The following is a 15,566-nucleotide window of genomic DNA, read 5'->3' as shown; positions in this document are numbered from 1 at the left end:
TAAAGGAAATGAGGAGGGGTGTTGTGTTTGCAAAAAGTAGATATCTTGTGAGATTCAAAGCTGGGGTTTTATAGGAAGGAAGGAAGGAAAATGATATCCACGTGGTAATATATAGCAAAAGGGACATCAGGACCAGCGAACTAAGAGCCACAACAGAAGAAGTAGCCACCTCTTGAGGCCATGTGTGAGGTAATGCTTGGTTCTGAAAATTAGGTTTTGAGTAGAGTAAAAAGATGACATTCTGAGAAGTGGCTAAGATAATAGGGGGTGTTGCTGATGAAGTGCCCCATGTTTCAGTGGAAGGATTTCAAGAATCAGGAAGGAGTGGGAGATGCCATCAGAAAAGGTATGTAAAAAGCCATATAGCAGTGAGGGTTGGGGGATGAGGAATGACCTGGGAGTCCTGGGCTGTTTGTGTGACTGACATAAATAGGGATTAAAGTCCTGATGATCCCAAGGCAGACAATAGTGGTGAAATTGTGGGCATTGGAGAGGAAGAAGAGTGAGATTTTGGCAGGAACACGGAGAGATCTGGAACTTCCCCTAATATGGGATGGTAGCCAGTGGAAGATGGGCACATTTTTGATCAATCTGTTGTAACATCTTTCTTTTCTATACTTTGGACTCAGAAAAAAGATGGAGGCATTGATAATAGTGTAGACACAAAGTAATGAAGCTCTAGACCATTCCTCTCTGTCCCCACAAAGTCTGCATATCATTACCAGGTTAATCTTTCTAAAACTCTGATTTTATGATGTCATTTTCTTACTTAAAACCTTCATTAATATCCTGTTTTCAGCCATGTAATATTCCTAGTTCCTTCACTTCATATTTAAGACCTTCTCTAAAATGTCTTAGAACTACTTTTCATTTATCATTCTTTTGGTTTATTAATTTACTATTTACCTATATTTATTGAGCGCCTACTTAGTGCAGACACTGGGGGTACAGATGGTGAGTATTCACTGCCCCAGCCCTCAGGATAGTCTTTTTGTTACCCTAAATTTCTAAATGACATTGCACTTGAGACCACTATTCCTGACCTCCTCCTCCCATTACCAGCTGAAGAAATGTCACATGTACTCAAGTTTGAGCACTTGCTTAAGGTGTTTTTCTGCCATGACACCTCTCCCATTCCTCTGTATTTACTTATAATTTACTTACGCTTTAATGGCCAGCTCAATTTTGACCTCCTTTTCCAGAGAATATTCCAATCACAGGAAGATCTTCCTTTCTGAAGATAGCATGTTGTTTTCATCACCAGCACAAAGCCTAACACTAAGTATTTTCTCACTAAGTATCTGTTGTTGAATAAATAACACCTGTTAATGCATTATATAATATACTCTAGAAAAACTGAGTTAAACAACAGGAGTGTATCTGTTCACGTGTTCCTTCTTTCATTCAAAACTCACCCATTGAGAAACTATTATGTGCCAGATACTGTCTTTGCCATAGGGGGTCTTTTAAGCCGACATGTCTTCTGGTTCTTCTACCTGACGAGTGTCTTTTTGAAAGTCTTTGAAAACATTTTAATGAAAATAGCAGTTGACATATTCCTCCAAGTAAGATTATTAAGGCATGTTTAACATTTACACAACAGCAGATTTCCATTTGGAGATGGATTTATTTTAAAATGTCCTGTATTAGTTACCCACAGCTGCTGTAACAAATTACTACACATTTAGTGGCCTAAAGCAACACAAATTTATTATCTTACAGTTCTGTCATTCAGAAACCCGAAATGGGTCTTCATGGGCTAAAATCAGGGTTTCATAAAGCCTTTCTGGAGGCTCTAAAGGAGAATCCATTTATTTGCCTTTTCCAGCTTCTGGAAGCTGCCCACTTTCTTGGCTTGTGGCCTCTTTCCATGTTCAGTTTCCCTTGTTCATATTTAAGGAGTTTGTGATTACACTGGGCTCATCTGCTTTATCCAGGATAATTTCCCATCTCAAGGTCAGCTGATTAGCAACTTTCATTACACTACAACCTTAATTCCTCTTTGCCATGTATTCTCATATATTCACAGGTTTCAGACATTAGAATGTGGACGTCTCTGGGGGCAGTTACTCTGCCTACCACATGCTCTTTTGGAAATAAGGCATCAGATATCATCATCTTGGAGGTGTCCAGGCTTTTGAAGGTTTGGCCTTGGGCTGCTTCTCAGTCAACCTTGATGCTTCTGCATTTAGAAGTGGGGGTGAAGGTTATTGAAAAAGTCACCCACCAGCCAGCACTCACTTATGCTTATTGCGGATTGAATATCATTTGGACACAAAACATTCAGTATCTAGTCTTGCAGGTCTTGTTTAGGGAAACCTGCAGTCCTATCATAGAATTAAGGAACTTTTGTCTAGATAGAAGAACTTCAGAGAATTAAGCAGAAAGAGTGCTTGAGGGAATTTTACTAGAAGAAAGAAATGATAAACTTGGCAGTGAGACAGGCTGTGTCTTGGTTTACTTGGTTTACTTACTGGAAATCATTCATTCTCTCTTAATAAAATATTATGGCAGTTCTCTTCAGATGAATAGAACTGGGAATTTATCTGAAATTAGAAATACTATACTCGTACGATGCTGTATGCATCTTCTGTATGCAGAAGAGGATTTTGTGTTGTTTGGCTCTGCCAAGCCTTGAGCCATACGTCCCCAAGGAGAAAAGTTTTTTTAAAAAAAGGAAAAGAAAATTCACTGAAAGACTGAAATGAAGGAAACACCCAGGTCAGGAAAACTAACTTCATACAAGAGATATTACAAGGCAGACAATGGTATTTTTTTGTTTGTTTGTTTTGATAGTAACATTTAAGATAAATATTTTTAAATTTTTATTGGAGTATAGTTGATTTACAATGTTGTGTTAGTTTCAGGTGTGCAGCAAAGTGATTCAATTATGCACTTACTTATATCCACTCTTTTTTTTAAGTTAAATGAATTAGTCTCCAGAGAAAAGGGTAGTTGGAAGCTTCTTTTAGTAAAACAGAAATTGAGTGTCTAACATGAACATCAAGATGAAAATCTACTACGTGTCCTCTATACCGAATTAGCTAAAATCTATTAAAAATTAATATGTATATTATTAAAATGAAATCTGTTTAAAATATTTGGAAGCTCTGTGGCCAGTTTATCTAAGGATGGTCAAACGTATACAGTTCTTTCCTAACATGTATTATACATGTTAGGAATGGGTAAACTTTTTTCCTATCAGTATTTTTATCATGCCATAAAATAGAAAGTGATACACACACACATAAAATTTTCACTACAACTTTATTTCCTTTGGCTTTTTTCCTTACAGACATCATCCCTTATTGTTTCTTTCCAAAATCCCATTTATGAGACCATTTTTTCCAATCCACATTAGAAAGTTAATTGTGCAGAATATCTTTTACTTTTCTTTCTTAAGGCTTTATCTATTCATTATGTTCATCAAATACTGGGGAAATATGTGTTGTGTAATTACAGAGTTCTTTTTCGAACTTGTGCTTAATCAAATTGAAGGTATGCTTTTAGAAAACATATCTTAGCATTTCCAAGATTATTGACCTTCATTTCCCTTTGGAAAACGTAGGTTAATTTGAAAGTTGTGGCATTGTGGGATTGAAATGCAGACAAAATTTGTAAGGACACCATCTATATTTCAATTTGTTTATTTGATGTGTTCATTTTGACCAACTTGGACACAGTTTGACCCATTCTCCTTGCCCTGGCAGCAGTTCGCGTTTTCATAAAGTTGAGTGTGATCTTAACACACTGTTCTTATTTCTGACAGTGTTTTCAGTTTTAACATCTTCAAGAGCACATTCTTTTCTCTGCACTATTGTATCTAGTCCTGTGAGGAATGGAGACACCATGCTCACCACCTGGATTTTGTTCCTTAACGACAGGCCCGTAAAATTGTCGAGCTGGAGAAAGCCTTAGGCCCTGTAGTCCTGGGAGCTCTCTGAGACTTAGCCTCAGTCCTTACCTTACTCTGCTCTGGGAAGAGAAGCAGCTGCTTTCAACATGAATCTAGCGTAACTCTACCCATCTGAGGAGGGGCTTTCTGTCCAGGAAGCCACAGGGGGGTGTCCAGGGGAAATCTGGCTGGATTTCTGCTGGTCACATCTTCTCCCTGGGCTTAAAGGTGGGTTTCCTTCTCCTTCCCTAAGAATGCAGCTTCCTCTCAGTTCACCATGAAAGGAGGCTTGGCCAATTATTGACACCCTCATGCAGGTAAATCATAATGCATATTTGTGATTAATATATATCAAAAATCGAATAATGTTGTAAATGTGATGTTCCAACTTTTGGTCAAGATCATATGCATTTTCACACAGTTGTTTTTTCTCCAAACTGGTATCAAGGATAGGTAAAATGTGAAAAGAGATAATTAAATAGAGTCAATCAAGGCTTGGAAGGTGTGACAGTAACTCCATGGACCAGAAGTGAAATAGAAATGTAAAGAGTGAGGAGTGAAGGGAAGAGTCTCCTGGAGTCTGTGTCCCGAAGTAGGTAGGCAGTAGGTCTGGGAAGTTCTGTTCACAGTGAGCCTGAAAGTCTCAGAAGAAGGGGTTCTACAGCTCAGCTCACAGGTGGAAACCAGGACCTAACAGGGGCTCTGGTCCTCAAAGACCACCTTATCCCCTCCCTGAAGTTATGTAAAAGGTTGAAATACACTGCTGCCAAACCGCTGTAGATGATGGAGCTGGTCTAGGTGACCAGGAACTAAAATAGGTCAACAGGTGACTCAGTAGTGGGTCCTGAAATGTCCTCAGTTTCACTATAAAGCAGATACTTCAACCCACCATTCTAAAACCAGCTTCTGGAATGAAGACAAAGAGATGAAGATGGGCAGAGATAATTTAAAAAATAATAGCGACATCAATAAAACCGAGAACCCAGCAAGAAGAGAAGTGAAAATAGAATAAGGATATAAAAGAACGGGACAACAGAATTGGAGGACTTGATCTTATAGGCTCGATTCAATAGATATGTGATACAACACCCATTCCCATTGAAGAATATAAAATACTTTTTTGTTTTAAAAAAATTTTTATTGAAACATAGTTGATTTACAGCATTATATTAGCTTCAGGTGTACAGCAAAGTGATTCAGTTATATATATATATATATATATATATATATATATGTTCTTTTTTTTTAGCATTCTCTTTTATTATAGGTTATTACAAAGTATTGAGTATAGTTCCCTGTGCTATATGTAGTAGGTCCTTGTTGGTTATCTGTTTTACATATAGTAGTGTGTATATTTTAATCCCAAACTTCTAATTTATCCCCTGCCCCACCTTTTCCCCTTTGGTAACCATAAGTTTGTGTTATATGTCTAGGAATCTATTTCTATTTTTGTAAATAAGTTCATTTCTATCAGTTTTTGAGATTCCACATATAAGTGATATCATATGATATTTGTCTTTCTCTGTCTGGCTTACTTCACTTAGTATGATAATCTCTGGTCCATCCATGTTGCTACAGATGGCATTATTTCATTCTTTTGTATGGCTGAGTAATAATATTCCATTGTGTATATATACCACATCTTCTTTATCCATTCATCTGTTGATGGACACTTAGGTTGCTTCCATGTCTTGGCTATACTTTTAAAGTGTACATGAAACATTTGTAAATATTGGTGCCATAACAAATCACAAATAATGTCTTGACAAATTTCAGTGAATAGGTATCATGCAATCTAATGCTATAAATTTCACATGCTATAAATTTCAATTCTATAAAATAGAATTGTTTTAATCTTTCTATCCTTACTTTACTGAATAAGCTATCTTGTGAGGCTCTTGTGGGAGAGGGCTAATCAGAAGTTGTTATAAGGGATGTAACCAAAGGAATAAAACTGATAGTGGGTTGACCAATGGTGAGATCTGAAGCAGGGAGATCCATATAGAGAGCTATTGAATTAATCCAATTCCAGGTAAAAAGGGATTTACACCTGGTGTGATGGGAGAAAGGTAGCTTACTACAGCAGTAGAAAGACTATAGACCTTGAATCACACAAACCTGTGCTGACTTGGAGCTTCATCAGTAACTTATTAAACCTTTCTGAGCCTCATTTGCCTCATGTGTAGAATGAGGTTAACACATCCTACTTTGCAGGGTGGTTGTAAGGACTGGTGATAATATATGTAAACACCTTTGCAGTTTCTGGCACATAAAATTACTACCCAGCAAATGTTAGACTGGTGGTCATGGGGAGTGAAAGTTAGGGTGTATGATGCTACTATGTGAAAAATAGAATGAAAATTACTTTAAAATTGATTGTATTTTTGAAGTGCTGAAGATTAAAAGACAGTTCCAGGGGCTGCAGGAACCCAATATTTGAATAAAACTTGAAATCAGATATGTTTTCTACATAGTTCTAAACATCTAGGTGTTCATAAATGTCTAGATAGTTAACTCATTGTTTTTTTAGCTTTTATTCACACATTTGGAGTCATGTCAACAGCCCACAACCTACAAATCAACCTGGCAGTTGTAAGATTCCTATTTTGACCACAGCTAAGACTTTTAAAGAATTAAAAATAAATATCATGCATCTAAAAATTTAAATCTAAGTATTTATTTAATGTTTCACCATTTTCAAGTTGTACTCGGTGCACAAATCAGCCTCAGGTCCCTTTATAATTGGCACATGCACTTTTCCTTGAATCCAATGTAAATTTAACTAAATTGTAACTCACTTCACTATTAATAGAGCTTTATCTGAAGTCCAATCTTTATGTTATTTTCTATGTTTTTTAAGTAATTTGCAATAGTATAAAATTATGAATACTTTAAATCATTAGTCACCTTTTAAATAAAAAATGGAAAAATTAAAGATCTTGATATTTAAAATCCTTTTTTTTACTGAAATAACTTTATGACTTATCTAACTTGTACATGGGCTAGAACAGACATGTTTAAAATTTTTATTTTTAATTGAAAGCCATGAGGGGAAGAATTATGAACCATGAACAGAAAACACAAAATATATGTGATACTACAAATAAAAAGTATATCCATGTATTTTAAAATTATGTGTCACTAGTTAAGTGGGAACACCAAAAGAAGATGGAGAACCAATCAAATAAGTAAGTAAATAAACGTGATAGATAGGGAAGTATGAAAGAAAGATTTAAAATTTATTGCAAAAATATGAAATAGAGAACTTTGTAACCCTTATAAAAAGGGAAGCAGAGACACACCTAGTTATAACCTTTGATGTTAAGTCCCATGTATACTGTACTTTCCTTCTCATTTAAATATCTCTATATCTGTATCGACTCCCATCCTTTCTAGATGCTGAAGGCATGATGTCCTCTCTCCATTTCAGGAAATTCTAATTGGCTGCTTCTTTCAATCATGTCACCTTCCTTCTGTTTATGAATTATTCAAAAAATGTTCCCTTTTTCTAGTATCTCCAGTGTCTTCTAGAAGTCTATGTTTTGAGATACACTGATGCCCCCAGTAGCTGCCATCTATACTATGTTTTGCTTTCTTTACATCATAGAATGTTTCAGGGAGCTTAGTACATCTGCTGCTTTTATTTTCTTCGTATCTGGTCACTTGTAAATTCTACCACTCCAACTAAGCTTAATTCTTGGTGAGCAACAATACTCCAACCAAAAAATCCAATGGTCTTTGTGGTCTTTGTTTTCTCTTAGCCTTGTTTAAGAAGAAGAGAGGTAATCATACTAGATTACCTTCATCTAAATTTTATAAAACCACAAAATTCTAGTTCTTCACCTAACCACTCAGATCTCTCCCTTTTTGCCTCTTTCAAAGCTTTATTTACTCTTTCCACCCTGCCTCTCCTTCCAAACACAGATTTTATGACCCTTTTTTTCTTGTTTAATATCTACTTAATCTCAGAAATCTCACCCACTTTCTCCAATTTTGATCATCACTTTCAACGTAATCACTTCCAAAGGTCCACATTTAACTCTGACTTTACCTGCAGGACACCTATCTAGTTTCGTACTTTCCCACCTGGGTGTTTCCGTGCCCCTGAAAAGTTAACATATCTGGAAGCAAACTCCTTGTCTTCTCTAAGCATAAAGACATTCCTGAGCTCAGGAGACTTAGAAGCTGTGCTTCAGTCTGATTCCAACACTCTTTGGATCAACTTATCTGATCAGGCAACAAGAATAATCTAGATTTTCTCTTCATTGTGCTTCTAGAACATTTAAAAAATATATTCTACCTCTATTATTATCATCTGAATTCAAGTCTTTCCTTATTTAGGTAGTATTGAGATAACTGCTTAACTTCAGTCTTTTTCCCAGGCAGTAATTCATCGGGAATACTCTTGTCAGACTGGTTTCCTAACACATATCACATCATTTCCAGTGGCTTCTCACAGGACCATATACCTACTCCTATCCTGGTATTCAATACCTTCTATGACCATTTTAGCTGTGTCTCCCCACTTCTTAGTACCCTCTGCCCTGGCTTGGGTATTTTGTATGAACCAGGCATGACTTATACCTCACCCACTCAGTGCTTTGTTCTTGCTGTTTCTTTCCCTGGGCTCCTTCCACATCCTCTCTGCCTATTGAAATACTTCAACTAAGGATCAGTTTAACCAATTTTACCCTCACTTCCTTCTTAAAATTTTTCCTGACTATCTCAGCCCAAACTATCCTCCTCTTTTACTGAGCATCTCTAGTGCATTCTGTTGTGTATTGTCTCTCTAAGTAGACTATAATGCAAGAAGTAATACCTGGTATTTTTTATACCCTTCAGTTCCTGGGACAGTGCTTTATCCTATACTGGGTGATTAATAAGGATCTTTTAACTGATTTTTCTGATTGGAACTTGCTCATCCAATTATGTCTCCTTCCTCTGCAGATTTCCTCTCTAAGACTCAATTTGCACTCTCTTATCTACATTTTCCCCTCCCCCCCAAAAATATCAAGTGTGATTCTTAGCTATTGGAAAACAAATACCACTCTTCTTAAATTGGTAGGTCAAAAGGTGTCAATTAAATACCATTGAGGTAAGCTAACTGACTTTCTACCAGCCAGCTATGTGATTTTTTTTTTAACTGATAAGAGCCATTTTGTGGGCCAACCAACCTCACTTAAGATGACATACATTCAGGTTTGCCTGGGACAGTTCCGTTTTATGCCCCTTGTCCTGGATTAATGATGAATAGCACCCCCTTTCACTCTCAGAAGTGTCCTGGTTTTGATGATAAGTTATATGGTTACTTTACCTGTACTGCCTCCTGTAAAAATGATTTTTTAAATAGAAACTAAAAGGAAACACTCTGTAAGATTTTAACCATGTGTCATTGAAGACTCCCCTACAATAAAAGCCCACAAGCATTTTTATTAATGAGCTGAATTTTGTGATTTGGACGGCAAATGTGTGTGCTCTGAGATGGCCTCACAATGTTTGCAAGTCCCATCTTAGGTGATGTTCAGTGAAGTGTGAGGATGGGCTGAGGTTTATGAATTTATAATAGGCACCTCACTGGGAAGGGCTAAAGGCAGAAAGTTGTATATGATGAAAGAAAACCAGAGAAACAGCTTTGAAAGAACATGGGACCAACTACCCTGTGCTTGACCTGAGCTACTGCTCACTGAGGAGAGGAAGCAGTTTCTAAATTCAGTTGAGTTCAAATAAGGGCATAGATGCTACAAACCAGGGATCAGAGAGCGAAGATGGAAGCCAGGGACCTGTAAGGAGAAGGAAAACACCATAGCTGGTATGCTGGCCCTAACGTCAGGGGGAATTTGGCTGCACAGGTTAAAGGAATCAAGAAACTGTTTGTATATTTCCTCTGAGACATCATGGCTCTTTAAAAAAAATTCTTGGCAATCTTTCAGTTATACTACAGGAATCTGCTCAGTGTGGGTTCTCAGGTTTCAGCAGGGGATTTGCTGTCAAATGTTTTGGTTCTGATTCATGGCAAATTTTCACATCGTTTATAGGAAACTTTCAGATTAACTCAGAGAACATATATATACAGGGAGTTGAAAAAGTATGTTTTCAAATCTTAAAAGGAAAAAGAATCATTTAAAAATCTCCACTGTATTTATATATAAAAAAGTCAGCCCATGTACTATTGCATTCCTAGAGAGGTCTTCAGTTCCTCTTAGTTGGACTGCAATTTATGTGTAATGGTTTGTTTCACTTGTAAAAAGAATAAATAAATATGCAGCCCCACTACATAAAATCTTGCAGATACTTCATGATGGTTTTCAGAAATTGGGCTCCTTAATACACCATTTGCTTTGTCTAGAAGCATGCGGCAAATGGGCTGTTGCGACATCTCAGCTTTCTTTTGTTATTCTTCTTGGTGGATTCCTACAGACAGGCTGCACTTGCAGTCAGACTTGTGCCTCCTGAAGTTGGCAGTTCTGGTCTGAAATAGCATGACTGAGGGTTCATTTGTTTTGTCAGAGTTCAAAAGGGCACCCGAGTTTTATCTCCTGTCCCCCTCCCTTTCCTTGCTTTTCAAAATAATTCTGCAATGCCACTTCGATTTTGGCTCCGACTCCTGGGCTTGTGCATGCTGGCGGGATGAGGCTTTCTGCTCACCTTCCCAATGGAAGATGCTGAGGCTGGAAGGAATGGGAAAATGAAATTTGAAGGTATTAATTTTTAAACTCCCAAACAAGTTGCTGTACCTGTCACTTTAGGCTTCTGAATTTCATTAGTGTTGACAGAGATGAATGATATGTCCTAATTGAGGGCTCACACCTGCAGCTTGACAGCACGGGCTTCTTTATTAGCAGGAGCGTGGGGCCTCATTCCCCATGTCTGATGTCCTGAGAGGCAGTCATCATCTCCGCGGAATGTGTAGCTGGAAGAGGGCAATGGACCTGCAAGCCAACATCCGATGAAAATCTCTGCTTCTTTCTCTATTCCTTTCTTCTTTCAGCTGCTCTCTTGCAATCCCCTTACCAAACATTGAAATACTTCCACCTTTGTAAGCCCCATATAATATAAATGGAAGAGAAGAGAGTGAATGAGGACAGGAGGAAGAAAAATAGTGAGAGAAAAAGGAAAAGTATGATGGGAGAGAGAAAACAAGAGAACAGATATTTGAGCTCATTTAAATGAAATCTCATGATCTTTATACTGTGTTTTCAGATCATTCTTCTGCTCACATATGGCTACTTTTCAGTTTAATCAGTTGTTCAGAAGCAATAGCTTTGTGTTAACATCATGTCCATAAGTAAGTACAGTTGAATGAATGCAAAATTCACTCACACCAATGAATCTGAGTTATCTGTTTTGACTTTATTTAACTAAAGCTATTCTTAAGTGAGATCAAAAGGGTTCAACTGACTATATTTCTATCTACCATTCCTTATAAGTACAAACTTACACATACTTAGTACGATCATATATAATACACATTTATATAACTAGCCATACTTGGTATGCAGTGGACATTCAATAACTGCTCATTTGCTGTCTTTAATAAGTGAGATTAGTTCCACAATCCATGAACGAAAATTTGCTTCTTTAGCTTAATATATATGTACGAATATGTATATATGTATATCTCCTAACATGTTTTACTTGAAAACTTAGAATATTTTAAAACACAGAATTATTTAATATATTTATTAATAAATTCAGTTATTTGGATTTTTCCATAAGCTATTCTGTAGCTATTGGGTGGGGGGAGGGAATATCAATTAAGAATACTTGACTCAGATCAGAATTTCAGATGTATTTTTGCCGCTTATTGTGTATGTGATCTTGATAAAAAATCATTTTAAACTACAAATTAGTAAGAAAAAAATGGGTAATTCTATAGAAATATGAGCACATACTTTGAATAGGCACTTCCCAAAAGAAGCTATCCAGATGGTCTATAACCATCAGGCAAAGTCAAGGTAGCATCATGATGCAATACCAGTACACAGACTGGAGAATGGCTAATCTTAGAAAGCCGGCCATTACTTGTACATCAACTCTTATAAATTTCTGGTGGAATTTTAAAATGATGAAACCACTTTGAAGGTATGTATAGGCATATTCATATAATCCAACAATTCCAATTCTAGGTATATGTCCTAGAGAAATGCATGCATATATGCGCCAGAAGATAGGAATAACAAAGTTCATAGAAGCATTATTCAAAACAATCACAAGGTAAAAATAATGCTAATATCATCAATAGGAGATGGGTAAATTATGAATTAATGAAAATGACTGAACTGCAGTTATAAACAACACAATCAATAGATTTTCATCAACATAAGGTTGAACCAAAGAAACCAGACATAAATGAATAAATACTCTATGATTTTAATTATAAAATGCCTTAACTGCATTGTACAAGGAGGGATATTTAAGTAGTAAAGCAATAAAATGTTTAGTTGAGATAAAAGTTGAGATAGTAGTTATCTTTAAGGAGGAGGAAGGAGGTTGGATTAAAAGGAACATTAAGAGAGTGTCTGGGGGGCTGGTAATATTCTATTTTTTGACCTGGGTGGTACTTACCTGTACACTTCTATTTTGTACACTCTTCCTTACACATGTTGTTTTCACAATAAAAATAAATCTTTAAAGTGCAATATTTTTAGCTCTTTGTACCTACTTCTACCAAATCTCCCAAGAAAGAAATTCACAGTATCGCAAGCAAACATATTTGACTTTCTAAATATAATCAGACATTTCCAATTTTTAACCCCATCTCCTTAATCACATTTATGTTCCATCTCTTTGACTCAGTGTTCTTATACTAAAATTAGGGGTCTTGAATCGGAATGATAAAATGATTATTTTAGCCTATTGTGTTTTCAAAAGAGTCATAATGAGTTAGGAGAAAAAGTTCGTCTTTTTTGGTAGTTTGGGCTTGGTTAAGATTTGAGCTCATAATTCTTGTCCTTGATTGGGTTGCTCATATTCTTTGGCATGTCTCCCATATGTTTTTTTTCATATTTGCTCCACATCCCTAGGGTGAAAATAAGCCATCTCCCATGGGAACTGTGTAGAATTCCTGAGGACCCACAATCTGACTGTTAAGTCACATACCCTGCACCTCCCTTTGTGTACTCTGGCAAGACAAGGCATTGGGAGAGAATTGGGCTACCCTAGAATAACTTTCTGTGCCCTATATTAATCAGCAGTTCATATTCAACCTAAAGAAATTTGGGGAATTTCTTAAACATGTATTTGGCTGGGGTACCATCTAATCTACTTGGTGAATTGAGAAAGGACCTGAGGTTAGACTCTACGGATCTACGGCAGCTGGGAGTTCAAGATAAGGGGCGGGATGAGTCTCAGGTGCAAATCCCCAGGATGGAAAAACACAGCTAATAACTCCCATTTCATTTTATCCCATCAAACAGTTCTTACCTCAGTTTCACCATAAAACCCTCAGGGAAGAACATATTAGGGAGGAGGCTTGTATTCCCCTAACCCAGGGGTTTAGAGAGGGACAGAGAAGAGAGTGTCAGTCAACGTTCACCTGTATTTCCTTTTTTTCATCTCCTTACCCTAGAATTGTCTATATATTATTCCCAAGGACACCTTGGCCTGGGCCTTCAATGAAGTCCTAAGGCAATGGTCCAAGGTAAGGGAAGAGCAGAACTGTTGCCATCTTTTTATATTTCTCATCTCAGAGTGGCCACCAGTTGCCCTCCTTTTCTGGTTGTAATGCAGAACAGCCTTCAGTTTTCTCCAGAGTTTTCTTACTTGTCATGTTGCTGCCACTCTTGTTAATTCCTGCATTACATGTTTTACTCTGTAATTTTTCAAGGCTGTGTGTGTGTGTGTGTGTGTGTGTGTGTGTGTGTGTGTGTGTGTGTGGTGGCAGGTAGAGAAATTCCATTTAGTGAGATGAAGAGCCTGAGTCAGTTCCTGCTTGACAAGCAGATACCAAAGTGGGCCAAAGTCCTGGAAAACTATAGAATTCATTACACATTAAGTCCACAGTAGATAATATATACGGATCAAGTTAGAATTTCAAGGCAAGGCTACCAGGGAGAGTTAAAGCCAAGAAACTAAGTATAAAATATACAAAAAGTAGAAAGGGCAAGAAGGGCAAAATTGTGTGAACAAAACAATCCACACAAGTTGGAGGTGGGATATTATGAGCCTCTCATGCAAGTTAAAGATACTGGGAATATATACTGATGCTGAGCATAGGGTAACTATTCACTGAATTCAGTGATGCAACTTCTAAAGGTAGTTATTGAGTATTTCACACCTTCAACATTATTAAGCACCTTTTTTTGTGACATATACTCTTCTAGGCTAATGAGAACATGACAGACAATGTCACTGCCCACAGGGAGCTAGTGATAGAGGAGGACATATACAGAAGTATACATGATAATGTAGACTCACGTACTTCAATTTCAAGTTGATGGGACTCAGTGCATGGGTGAAGGATTTGGTCTCATAGAGGACAGGAAATCTTCCACTGAACAGTATGACAACAGAATAAAGGATTGGTGTTGAGAAGCAGGGAGAGTTCGTTTTTCCTAGGTGAGAAACTGACAGGATCACCTACTATGAGCGAGGAGGTGGCAAAAATGTGAAGATCCGTGGGAGTGTTAAAGGTTTAAAACGGCCAAGAACAGAGTAAGAGAGATGAGTATGGAAACAGAAGCATTGTCAGAACTAGGACCACTTGGGGTTGAAAATCATGAATTTACAGTGAACCAATGTGGGTTAATTTTGTGGCATTTTTAGCCATTTGCAACCACGCAGATTAGATTCATCCATGATTGAAGTTGTTGAATGGGTCTGAATGAAAGAAAATTCAAGATTTGGGGACACTGGGCAAGAGAGTTAATTGGACTGTGGCAAAATTGAATGTTGACCCTATATTGAAACCTTTTGTTAAATACATCTTAACAGTTAAGACTGAAGAACAACCACCCTACTCAACAATCAATGGAACAACCTTCTATTAGTTGAATGCTATTAATTTTGCTTTGTAAAAACAGCTTCAATTAGAAATTAAAAGAAAATTCTGTGCAAGATAAATGCCTTGAAGGCTTTTTGACACTTTTTTGGGTTTGAGTCTATAAAAGTATTTAAAAGAGCTACAAAATTGGGTAATTTGAGAAGCAGTTACTAGACAAAATTTGACCTTTTTAGCGATGAAAGTGCTAGAAAATACGAAACGTTTACATGGGATGATGACTTAAGCACCACCTCATTAATGCACAGAGAAATACTTGCCAGGATATTTAAAGAAGAGATAAAAAAAAGTGTGAACATAATCTGTGGCGAATTGTCTCATCTCAGAACACATACTTTATGACCAAAGCAAATGCAAAGAGTAAAAGAATAATATGTCTGGTTTCTAAGTTTTTAGTTTTTACAAGTAGGTAGAAAACAGGTTCTACTTTGTGTCCCTTCAAGTTAAAATTAAGCAATGGAACTAAACAGCCACTTAATATGATTACAGATTGAATCTAGCAAAACATTATCAGTCCTGGTGACAATGGAGAATGTGCTATTGTTAATAGAGATCTGAAAGGACCTCTCAAGTGGATAATGCAAACTTTGGCAACACTAGTATAAGAGTGTCACTTGGTACTTTGAGGTCACCCTGGTTCTGAAAAGTTTCTGAACGTGGAGATCAGCAGAA

This window comes from Lipotes vexillifer, unplaced genomic scaffold (assembly GCF_000442215.2).
Source record: "Lipotes vexillifer unplaced genomic scaffold, Lipotes_vexillifer_v1.1 scaffold1165, whole genome shotgun sequence".
Lineage (NCBI taxonomy): Eukaryota > Metazoa > Chordata > Mammalia > Artiodactyla > Lipotidae > Lipotes > Lipotes vexillifer.
The sequence above is the reverse complement of the archived record's forward strand: the minus strand, read 5'-3'. Positions refer to the sequence as shown.